The sequence below is a fragment of the Daucus carota genome, chromosome 3 (assembly GCF_001625215.2).
Source record: "Daucus carota subsp. sativus chromosome 3, DH1 v3.0, whole genome shotgun sequence".
Lineage (NCBI taxonomy): Eukaryota > Viridiplantae > Streptophyta > Magnoliopsida > Apiales > Apiaceae > Daucus > Daucus carota.
The window spans coordinates 1,211,914-1,224,189 of record NC_030383.2 but is presented as its reverse complement, the minus strand read 5'-3'; the positions used below and the strand labels follow the sequence as shown (position 1 = coordinate 1,224,189).

The 12,276-nt window shown below is 32.6% G+C and overlaps 1 long non-coding RNA gene across 1 annotated transcript; it reads left to right on the top strand.

Annotated features, from left to right (window-relative positions):
- The first annotated feature begins 763 nt into the window (after nt 1–763).
- LOC135151722 (uncharacterized) lies at nt 764–1,825 on the top strand. The gene is made up of 2 exons (XR_010290608.1): nt 764–858; nt 1,688–1,825. It is a non-coding gene; the product is annotated as an uncharacterized LOC135151722 (long non-coding RNA).
- The last annotated feature ends 10,451 nt before the right edge of the window (nt 1,826–12,276 follow it).

Genomic DNA, 12,276 nt, shown 5'->3' with positions numbered 1-12,276 from the left:
GTATTATATCAAAATTTTTATAATATAAATTTATTTTATCGTACAAATATTAACTTTGAAATATTAATATACTTTTTATAGACAGCCAAAAAATATTTTATTCTATAAATATTAATATTGAATCATTAATATAATTTTTATAGGCCGCCGCAACGCGCGGCTTCTGAACTAGTTCAATATAATCATCATTTATGTAAAGAGAAGGGTGGTGGAAAGAATATATCAAGATTCTAGATTGGGCTTAATGTTCCAAAAGCTTCTATAAACCTAGTCATATACTACTATATATAGGAACAAATAGATTAAGATTCTAGACCGGGCTCAATGTTCTATATGCTTGCAATAAGCCCATTTACGTATGGGCCTATTTCACCAAAGTTTTTTACCCGCTTAGTATATGTTTAAATCTTATAATTTTGAATGTTTTTCAAATAAGCCTAATTCAATTAGCGGCGAGAAGCTTTCTTACATCAACCTTGGCTTTATTTTCAATATATAATGACTACTGAAGGAGCATGAGAAAAAACAACTGAGATATATGTCAACGAGCGACATCATTCAATTTTCGCACCTGTTTCACGAGGAACTTGAGTGTGTCACAGGTAACTCAATATTGGACGAAAGTTTGATGTATTAATTCAGTCAAATGTAAGTAAGAAGGAAAAAGCCGTCGGTACGTGATATGCAATTTTATTTTATTTTCTCTTGCACAACTAAATATTTGTGTGCTTGCAAGTTAAAGCATCTTCCCACTATTTATCATTATATTAAAACAATGATTTTCGGGATTCGTTGATCGATTTTCCCATCGTCTCCATCATCCGATCAGCCATCATATTATAGTCTGAAGCCTGTCCGGTGAGTCCGTTCCTCTTTTTATCTGCTCCTATTGCACTACAAATGTAAATTATTTTTTATTATTATTTACGATCTCTTCTTCTTTTTAGAGAGATTAATCTCATTGATTTTGGTTCACTTCAGTGTCAAGACTTGTTTTTGTGTCAGATCTTGGACACCCTTTGATTTTGCATTTTGTTTTTGCGGTTTTGATAATCTTAGGTAATAGATTGTGTGTTAGTTCATTACAGTTCTTGATTTTTGGCTATGTATGTATTTTAAACTGCACCTTGTTTGGGTATGGAATGCTTGTTCTTGGCAATTTTGATGTGTTTGTTTAGTTTCTTGGATTTAGTTATGTTAAATCTGTTTTGGACTCCCGAATAAAATCACTCCTCCAGCTCTCGACGCAATCATGAATCTGCTCATGCTTATTCTTGGTATATTCTTTTCTCAATTTTGATCGAAGCGGTCATGTACGAGAGAGATAGCATAGCGGTGGTGGCCGAGGATGGCGGCGACAGAGGCTCCGAGATCAGTACGGGATCCGATTTCAAAAAGGAAGGCGTTAATTGTGCCTTAATTGAGGACGTTTTATTGTGCCTCTTAATGAGGGCCTTAATTGTGTCATTGAGGGCGTAAATTGTGCCTCCTAATTGATGGCGTTAATTGAGCCTTAATTAAGGGTGTTAATTGTGTCTTAATTAAGGACGTTAATATTTTATTAATTGTGCCTTAATTGAGAGTTTAATTGTCTCAATTATGAGTTATCATGATTGTGGAAATATTTGATATAATCTGTTTTATATATTGACTTATATTTTTCTTCTTTTCCTTGTTCTATTTTCAGGATTCTTGGAAGAAGACTGGTTTTCTTTTCGGACATTAAAGTTTTATTGTCTAAATTTCCCCGGTCATCTTGCATGTCCGACGGTTAGATAATAAGCTTTCTTGAATGAAAGAATTATCACGGTGAATTGCCGAGTCATATTCGTTGAGATTTATTCTCATTATCAAAAAAAAAAAAACTTATAATTTTGAGATGTTGAAAACATAAAAAAAAATAGTGTTCTTTTTATATATTTGATTTTATAAAAATATAGAAGAATGCTTATAAGATATTTTATAATTCTTTATTATTATATTAATAATTTTATATTTGCTAAATTATATATGTAAAAAAATTATAGAACCTATGTTTAACTAGTTGTTTGAAAAACCCAAGAAAGAGATAAATTCACTGATCAGAGACATGAGCAAATCGAATGCTTCTCCTGATTAATCAGGGCGAAGATAAATAAATCAATAAATATGAATTTCGACGGATCCAATTCATCGAAAAACGAATGTCTTATTCGCAACTAGGGCTGAGCAAAATCAAACGGACCGGAATAATCGAACCGAACCGTACAAACTCAGTCCGGTTTAGTTTGAAATTTTTTAAAATTTTGGTTAGTTCGATTTCTGGTTATTACCGAACTAAAAATTCGGTTCGATCCGAATTCTGAAATGCATAAGTTCGGTTTAATCGAAATAACCGAAGTTTTAAAAGTCAGATTACAGTCTGTTTATTAATTGAGCAACAGACTTGATATATTTATAGAGTACAATACACTATTACAGTATAATAGTCATATTTGTTGGGTTCCGTCCCGAATTCCTAAATAAGTTAAGAATCCTAATTTGAGAAGGTATCTTATTTATGATAATTGAGGTAATCCGATTCTTGGTAGAATATTAATTGTGGAAGGATTTCTATCCAAGATAGGAAAAGATGGTAATTATCATAAATAGGAATTTGAAGTTGATTAGGATTAGAATATTTGTGGTGCCTATAAATATAGTTATTTGTAGGAGTTTTATTGTATTGCGAAAGTTAGAGAGTTGTGTGAGAGATACACAAGAGAGAACTTTTGTGATCAAGTTGAGGTGTTTGTATACAAGAGCGTTGAGTGAGGGACCGACTCCAATCTTGTAATACATTCATATTTAGTGGATTGGTGGTTTTACCCTCCCTTGAGGGGTTTCCACGTTAATTGTTTGTGTTCTTTACTTTCGTGCTTGTTATTGTGTTTGATTAACGTCAATCTATAGTGGATGCGATCCTAACAATATTTGCATGCCCGTGCATTTTACCAGCACCAGAATAGAAGGCTGTATGCTTTTCAAGTAGTAGAATTGTGTGCAAAAAGTCTTGGTGCCTTATATTAAGGACCAGAGGGAGTACCTTCTTTGTCTCCAAGAAACCAGAATTTATATTTCATACACACATACATTTACTGCTTCTTTCAGGAAAATATAGGAATCCATTCATAATCAAGAAACCAGAATTTATATTTCATACACACACATTTTACTGTTGCTTCTTTCAAGAAAATATAGGAAATCATGCATAATCTTGATATGGCGGCTTCTTGGATTCAAGAAGCCTCCATGTTTTTTCATGAGATGAAGCTTGATGAAGGAAATAAACAAGAACTGGGTAAGCTTTTAGTAGGTATAAAAGACAGTTGCAGAAATGCAAGCGATTATGAGCTGTTGATGAGGTCTGATATAGTTGAGCAGATCTTGGATATGTACCGTAAAGGGGATGATATTGGGGTTATTGTGTTGTCTGAGTTGGTCGGAAAGACAGTTGTTCTGCCAAAGAACAATGCGCGTGTGGGACTAAGATTCTTGACGAGAATCATGCCGAATTTGGTTAAGGGCGACGATTTGTAAAAAAAATGCAGAAGGCTTTTTACTAGAACTAATCCGTTGTTGTCTAAAGGAGGCATTAGAAAATTTGAGGTATCTAATCTTTTTTACGATCTTATTGATGAAATTCAGGTAGGATTCACTAATGAGCAGATCAACCCTTCAGTTCTATCATTAATGAGTCCTTATGTCGGATATCTGGAAAGAACTTGTTCGCACAAAATCACGCAAGCGTACGTGGTCACAAGTAATATAGAATATAATTCAAGTTCGTTCCCACAGAGACTGGTGTATTCAGAAATATGCACTTATGCACCAATGTATGATTATTATTCAATGCTTGGACAAGTATCAAATTGAGTTTTGGTTTTCTACTTAACTAATCCTATTTGAATTATGAAACTAAGAATTATCAACTAAGAGAATAACGAATTACTAATGAGAATGAAACATGGGATTCTAGCTTCATTAACAACTTCATTCAGAGTTCTATCTTTATTCGATTGTAATGGTTGATAGCTAATCAGATAACACGAGACTGATACACGCCAACTGTCGTTATACGTGCACCATACTGCTACACATCCACAATTAAGATAGAAGGTAAACAGACACCAATTATGCTTAGACCCTATATGTCTATAGAATTTGAAAACATAACGGTTGAAGAGCAAGTTATCTATCAAGATTACATAGGGCGATGCAAGATGGGTAAAATCACATCACAAGTCATGTTATCGAACACGAAACCTATGCTCGCATGGCCAGTTCTAAATCAATATATTCACTGTCGCTTCAATAAAGATTAACAAGCAATCTTAGATGTTAGCTACGCATCCAAGACGAATAAGCACAACCAATACGAGGAAATCAAACCATCACATATGAACAAGGCAAATTAACTACTGAAATTCATCGATAAATCCACTAAAATCCCATGACAATGATTAGTTCATAATCGAACTTCTCATCATCATGGGTTCGAATGTAAACATGGTACTGAATAGGAAAAACAAAATCAAAGTACTAGAACAAGAGTTAAGAAACATATCCGAAACGAGCATCCAAAGTACGCCTACTTCGAAGAATTACAAAAGTGAAAAGTATAAAATTGATCTTGATCTTCTCCGTAGCCGTCACGTGCTCCTTAGAATGTTTCTAGGTTGTCTTTTAAGTCCCCCAAGTCCTCCTTTAAGTTTCCCAGCAAACGGGCCTTTAAACGGATCAAAAACGGGCAATTCGGGCCAAAATTCCCGCTCAGGTCGTGGGGCGGCCGCGCCAGAGTTGGGGCGGGCGCGCCAACGGGGCGGCCGCGCCAAAATTGGGGCGGCCGCGCCAAATCAGCAGCCCTGACACCCAACCTTTTCACGTCCGTAACTTTCTCCTCGTGCATCCGATTGCTTCGCCGTTTTTTTCCAATTAAAGCTATGATTCCCCTCTTCGTTCTCCTTCCAAGAAACCTACACAACACCACACTAAAACATATCAAAAATATCAAAAGCTTGAGGCCATTCCATCAATTTAAGCCAAAACGAAGGCTTCCAAGTGGATATAAAATCCACTTATCAGAACTCCACATGGTTTTATGAATGATACTTGTGTTGTCGAGAAATACGAGTCTCTATTGTATCTCGTGGACGGCATATTATTTAATGGACGATTTGTAAATAGCAGGACAATTTCGCTCTGATTTATGATATCAAGACATAGAAGTCTACTAGGTTTTAGTTTGAATATAATCCTCAGACTTGTCATAATGTAAACTCCTCAATCCGTTGTTTTATACCCTAAGGTAAAAAAGTTATTACATTGAAATTGTCTCTCCTAAAAAGATTATTTCAGAAGTTACATTAACTTTGTTATGTTAGCTACTTTTTTGGTACAATAATATAAATAAGAGTTCATGAAATTAGAAATACGATAATATAATTAAATGTTTTTCAATTTAATTATACGAGATAAAATAAAAAGCACTTTAAATATTCAACAAATTAAAATAATTATGGATACAAAATCTACAAAATCTAAAGTTTGAGAAACAATACAAATATATTATAAGAATCAATTATGATAAAACTAATTATAAAATATTCTAAATACTTTTTAACAAAATATATATAATATTTTAACACTATTATAAAATATATTAACGATAAAAGGATGTGCAACGGTAAATAATAACATCTCTATGTTCTTAAGATCAATTTAGTTAAATGTTTGATTTCAATTTCGTTAAGACTCTCATGTATTACCATATATATACATACATATATATATATAGGCATTTGTTCAAATACAAATCAATCTTATCATACAAACCTAAAAACTAGTTTCAAAATTAAACAAATATTCCCCCAAACTTTTAAAAACTAACAATATCCCCCTAACTTCGCCATCAACTTCCTAAAGTTTACACTTTCTACCTCTGCCACGTCAGTACTGGGGTCCACCTCACCCTGCCACGTCACTCTGTCATGTCAGCACTGGTGTGGCGCCCTCCAAACCCGGGTCAGAAGTTTGGGGTCCACACCATAACATAAACCTGTAATTACTATAATATATGCAGTGACCCTTAATTGTCCATGGATCGCAACAGGTTAAAGTATAAAACAAGCCACAACATCACTTTAATTATTACAAACCCAAATCCCAAAATATAAACTTAATTCTTACAAGATTACACATCATTTGTGTCTCGTTATTCAAACTAGTAGATATATATATAAAAAGCCAGGTGCTGCTGATAGCTCTCTTCATCTCCTAGCCTGGAATCCTGGCCTTACCACTAGCCTGAGGGTCATCGTTACCAACTTTCTCTGCCTTCACTGGAAAGAACATAAAATACCGCAAGAGTGAGCTACCCAGCTCAGCAAGTATAACAATATCAATTTAAAATATTAATCATAAGCTGAAGGAAACCAGTGTCTAATGGAATCAATCTCAATACCAAGATTTGTTTTTAAAGTACGATTAGAATTGGATATTAAATTTATTTTTAAAAATCAAAGGTTAGGCTGCTGATCAGTCAGACACTAACCCCGAGCAGGTCCCACCATGCTCGTTTACTGGATCCAAGGCACACATTGGCCTAAAGCGACCACTCATCTGGTCTGACCATTCATTTGGTCCAAGTTTGGAAAACTATCCAATTCTATCACAATCAAGATGATCAACAATATTATTCAATAAAATAGAAACATCAACATCATAAATAAATTTTGAAGCAGAAGCAGACTACTATTCAAAGTGTCTCAGATGGATCTCAAAGGAGGAATGAGAAATATCTTCATGGTTTAGCAAAGAATCAGACATTGCCTTATAGGATGGCAAGGCATATCAAAGTTTAGTGTTTTTATGAAGAAGGTTCTAGGTTCACAAAAAGAATCCAAGTATAAATGAATGCTTTTAAGATCAAGAAACTAGATTTCATAGAAAGAATCAATCAACTGTAAAGTATATGTCTTAACAGATGTTATTTGGGGCTGATCAACTGATTAAGGTCTGAAAGATGTGTGATTGATAACTAGTTGAGGTATCGAGGGCATGTTCTTGAAATGAAATTAGGTTTTTAGGGTAATCATTTAGAAGTTTTAAAAATTGAAGGTTTACAATTGAAATAGGGTTCGTGGCAGATATCAAAGAATCGGTCAAAGGTTCAAGAATCAATAAAGTAAAGAGTCCATATTATAATTCAAGGAATCTGGTTGAAGGTTCACGAATCAATAGGATAAATAGTCCAAGCTATAATTCAATAGGTCACAGGACTTCATCAGAAAGTTCACTAAATAATCACAACAGATACAACATATAATTGAAGGAAAGTCTCAGGGAACTTGCCTTATATAGCTGATCTCAAGTTTCAATTACACTTGCTCGCTATACTACTCTATCACTACTTGCTTTTCCTTTCTACGCCTCGTTTCTTCTGCTAATCACAACAATCATCTATCAATATATGATCTCATGCTATTCTTATTATCACACCTTCGCAACGAGTTCCTAACTACCCTTCGTTTCATTTAAATCCGACTTACGGATTAAAAGATATGTCAAAACAATCATATAAGGTTCACATAGACATGTAACACATCAATCAGATATCATATAACACATATCAAATAAGATATTCAATGAAATTTATTTATCAAAGAAGGTTTGAAGTCAAAAGGATTTTTCTGGCATTTGATATGGATTTTAGAACATTTTTCGGAATTAAAACGGGTCAAAGAATCATTTTATAAATAAATAATCAATTTTGGATACTTGAAATCAAGTCCGAAATCATTTGAAAATAATTAACGAGCTTCAAACATATTTTAGAATACTATTTCAAAGCTCGAAACTATTTTTCGGAATTTTAAAATCATTTAAAATAATTAAATCTAATTAATAAACCAATTAAAATCAATTAATAATTAATTAAAACAATTAATCAATTAATATTTAAATTAATTGACCAATTATAATAATTAATTATTAATTAAAAATAATTAATAAATTAAATCAGATTTATTTTTGAATTAATAAATAATTAAAAACTATTTTTGAAATAAAAAAAATAATTAAAAAATGATTTTTGAAAATAAATTGAAAAGGTTTATTTTGTAAAGTTTTAAAACTTTTGTCGCAGGGTGCCAGCTGCAACAATTCAAAACTTCAGGGGTCAAAATGACAGAATTTGAACTTGGGTGGCTGGACTTCACCACCTCCAAAAGTTCAGGGGGCAAACTGCAAGTTTTGCAGTCGCCGCCCTGGCTTCGCCGGAGGTGGCGATTCCGGCCACCAACGGCCTCCGTAAAGTGCAGATACGCCGTACTCAACCTCCACGACTCATCCACGCAATCAGATTCATCAGAAACGGCCGGAATCGACCGGAAAAATCAAGAACAATCTCGCCGCCGGCGAGATTGTTTCCAGATTCCGATGAGGTCGGATTCGACCTCCTCCACCACTATACTATACTGAAATCGACTCCTCTCAACAGCCTAAACATGTTGGTGAACTCAAAATCAACCCAGATTCACCAGATAATAAACTCCCAAATCGAATTAAAAATATTCATATAAACTCATAAACCCTAATTTTCTAATTTGACAATTAAACTTCAAATTGAACACGTTATTGAACTCCAAATCGTGCATATGATATACCAAAATGATCACAATCCAATTCTTTACAACATACAAGCAAGAAATCACATAAACAACTTCAAAATCAAAAATCCCTAATTTAAATTTAATTACTTCGAATTAAAAACCTTAAATCCCTCCTCACCTGTAAATCTCTTGATGTTTTTGATGACAAAATCAGCTTCTACTCCTCAAAACCTTCGATTTGGATACTTGAACACTGAAATCTGAGTCCGATAACGCTTCCAAATCTTCGTTTGAATCTCACGAACACGAAGAACACTCTCTCGATAAACCCGTGTTTAACTGAGATTATGATTTCCCCAAATGAAATAAAGTACGGTTAAGGCTATTTATAGTTATGAAAATTAATACCCCTTTGGATCATATATGACACGAAAATACAATGTTTAATAGCTTTATATTAATAACACAGGTCCAATCGGTACCGGTTTTCGAGATAACTATCAAAACGGGGCTTTTTAATCAGTCATTAGTATGCGGGTCCCACTGCAATTATTACAAGATAAGGATGAATCAAAATATCTAGTTTCACGTTCATCGAGACAACCAGATAATTATCGATAATTTAAAATACCGAAAAACTCCGCCGGACCGGCTCCGGAACAAACCGTACTCCGGATCGAAAAAGTCAAAACATGAAAAGTGTCCGGAATATTCAAATTAGGCTAAAAGTGAATTTTGTTAAAATTTTCGGGAAGTAAACTCTCGGTACCGTTACAGGTTGACGGTTTTCGAAAAATTAAAATAATTAATAATTAAATATAATATACGTAATTAAATCCATAAATCAAATATAAAATCATACAACAACATATAAATCGATATGAAAATATCTAAATAAACTATATTTCGTACTGAACATATAAAAATTGATATTCCTCAAATTTAATCAGAAATGCATAACTAAATTAATAGAACAGGAACCAATTAATTCACAGAAATTCATATAATATTCATTAATCATCCAAATAATTACACGGATAATCCCAGATGTTACATCTGGGGCCCCACTGCTGGCGTGGCACTGCCATGTCACCATGCCATGTTAGCACCTGCTGACGTGGCACTTCTTCGTCATCTGCCACGTCCCCCACTGTTGACGTGGCAGATGATGTGGCAGTGCCACGTCAGTAGGTGCTGACGTGGCAGTAGACCTGCCACGTCAGCGTGGGCCCCCCAGGAAATTAAAAAAAAAATAAATAAATTGGAGTGCTCGTAGCAAAAATGGGAGTGGAAATAGTGGTTTTTAGGTTTGTATGGTAGTGTGGTTTGTAGTGGAATAGCCCCATATATATAATTATATATATATGTATGCTATGTATTATTTACATGATTACTGACATTATTTACATGATTAATGACATTATTTACATGCTATATATATATTACCTACAATTCTATGTATTATTTACATGATTAATGACATTAGCACGAATGCATCATGTGCAAGTTGTTGTTTATTTTGATTTAGAAGAGCATGTGCAATGTAGTAGATAGCTACTCCGAATCTTTATTTTCAGATCTGTTTGGCATTAATGATGAAGACAATAATTAGATACCAACTAAAGAGTATTCTAATAATATAGTGAACAAGAACATCATCCAACATATAAAAAAAGTTGCTAACATAAGCAATGAATTTGATTGAAATTTCCGGATTGCTGAAGAGAAAAATCTTTTTTTGAATCATAGACCAGGAGAATCATATCTATTATGACAAAGATGACCTACACATATACTCGTTTTGGAAGCTAAGCTCCCTGCGGATTATTGTTCTCCTATCAGTCTATGACATACTCTCGGTAGGATAAAAAATCTTTCTTTCTCTGTATGATTCCGAGAATTACTCGGTCATTAAAATAAGTAGTATAAAAGATTGCTCACAACCATTTCTCACGAGGTAGTTCCTTTCTTCATAATTTTGCCTTATTTTGGGAAAAGTTTTGGTTTACTTTATCATAACTCGTCGAATTGAATAAATATCCTATTAGTCAATTAATTATCCAATTAATTTACAATTAATCCAATTAGTCTATGATTAATTCTTGTTCCATATCTTCATAGATTAAATCCGACTATTACTTTTTACAACATTACTTTTAAATATAAATTTACAGAAGTGTATTCGATTTAGATTTTAAAGCATTTTTTCATTCATGAAATCTGAGGGTATTCAATTGAAATTGTTTGAAATCCATTAAATCTTTGGGTATTCGATTCGGATTTTAAATTATGTTACAAAATCTTGTGATATTCAATCTGAATTTTAAATTATGCTTAAAATTTTGATGGTATTCAATTGAGATTGTATAAAATCCATTAAAATCTGATCGTATTTAAATGCTGATGTTTTTTTTTTGGATTTGATAAAGTGATGAGTTTTGTGAGATTTCACAATATATTTTAAGTTTTTTGAAATCCCATCAAAATCCATGAGATTTTGAAGTATTGTGGTTAAATCCTACAGAATCTATATCAACTCTGCAACATTTTTATTAAGAATCCGTGCATTATCAAAATCACATACAATCCATTAAAATCCACGGATAAAAAACAATTCATTAAAATCTTCATTAGTTTTGTATAAATTAAATTAACATACAGATATTAAATTTTATTTAATATTCAAATGTCACCAAAATCTTAGAATTTCAAATGAAGTGAAGTGTATTCAACAAAGATGTTAATATATTGATAATAATTTATAGATTTTAATTGATTTTATCTGATTTTGATTTTATACATATTCTTGACAAAATGTCGCACAATTTATAAAGTCTTTAAAATTTAAGAAAAATGCTTAAGAAAACATAATATACCGAACAATCCCACAAAATTTACCATTTTGTGGATTCCAAAAAATCCATTAACATTTTAATATCATCATATTTTAATGATTTTTAAGTGATTCCAATTGAATACCATCGAATTTTTAAGTATAATTTAAAATCTTGATCGAATATCACCAGATTTATAAGATAGTATAAATTTTAAATATTCTATAATTCTGGTTCATTTTTTAAAATCTAAACTAAATATCACAAAAATTCATAAATAAAAGAAATTAATAAATTTTATAAATTAAAAATTATTTGAAATCTCAATTTAATACAGAAGAATTAGGATAGATTTCACACTAAGCTTGGATTCTCAGAACTTAGTAAAACATAATGTCACATGCTCTCATCAGAACAGCCGAACATGTTTTGGCAAATGTGGCACATCCATTATTATGATCAACGGCTAGTATCACATAGAGACAAGGCACAATAATTAAATGGGAACTAAACAGTAAATATGTTCATGCCTGGTTCTTTTATAAATGTCAAAAACTTAAATCAATTCCAAATCATTACAATAAACGGCTACTAATAAAGTACATACACTATAATCTCAATAAAAAATTTGATATTTTAGGAAAATATATTTTTGAACTCGATAAATGAACACAGATCAGCCATTGATCATTACGGGGACTGCTCCTACACAATTCTTTTGTGAAGGTAAAAAACAAACTCTAGTAAAAGTTAAGTAAATAGGGAGAGTGAAAGAGTACTTGCTACTTGATTAACCAACCACTCGTGTTTAT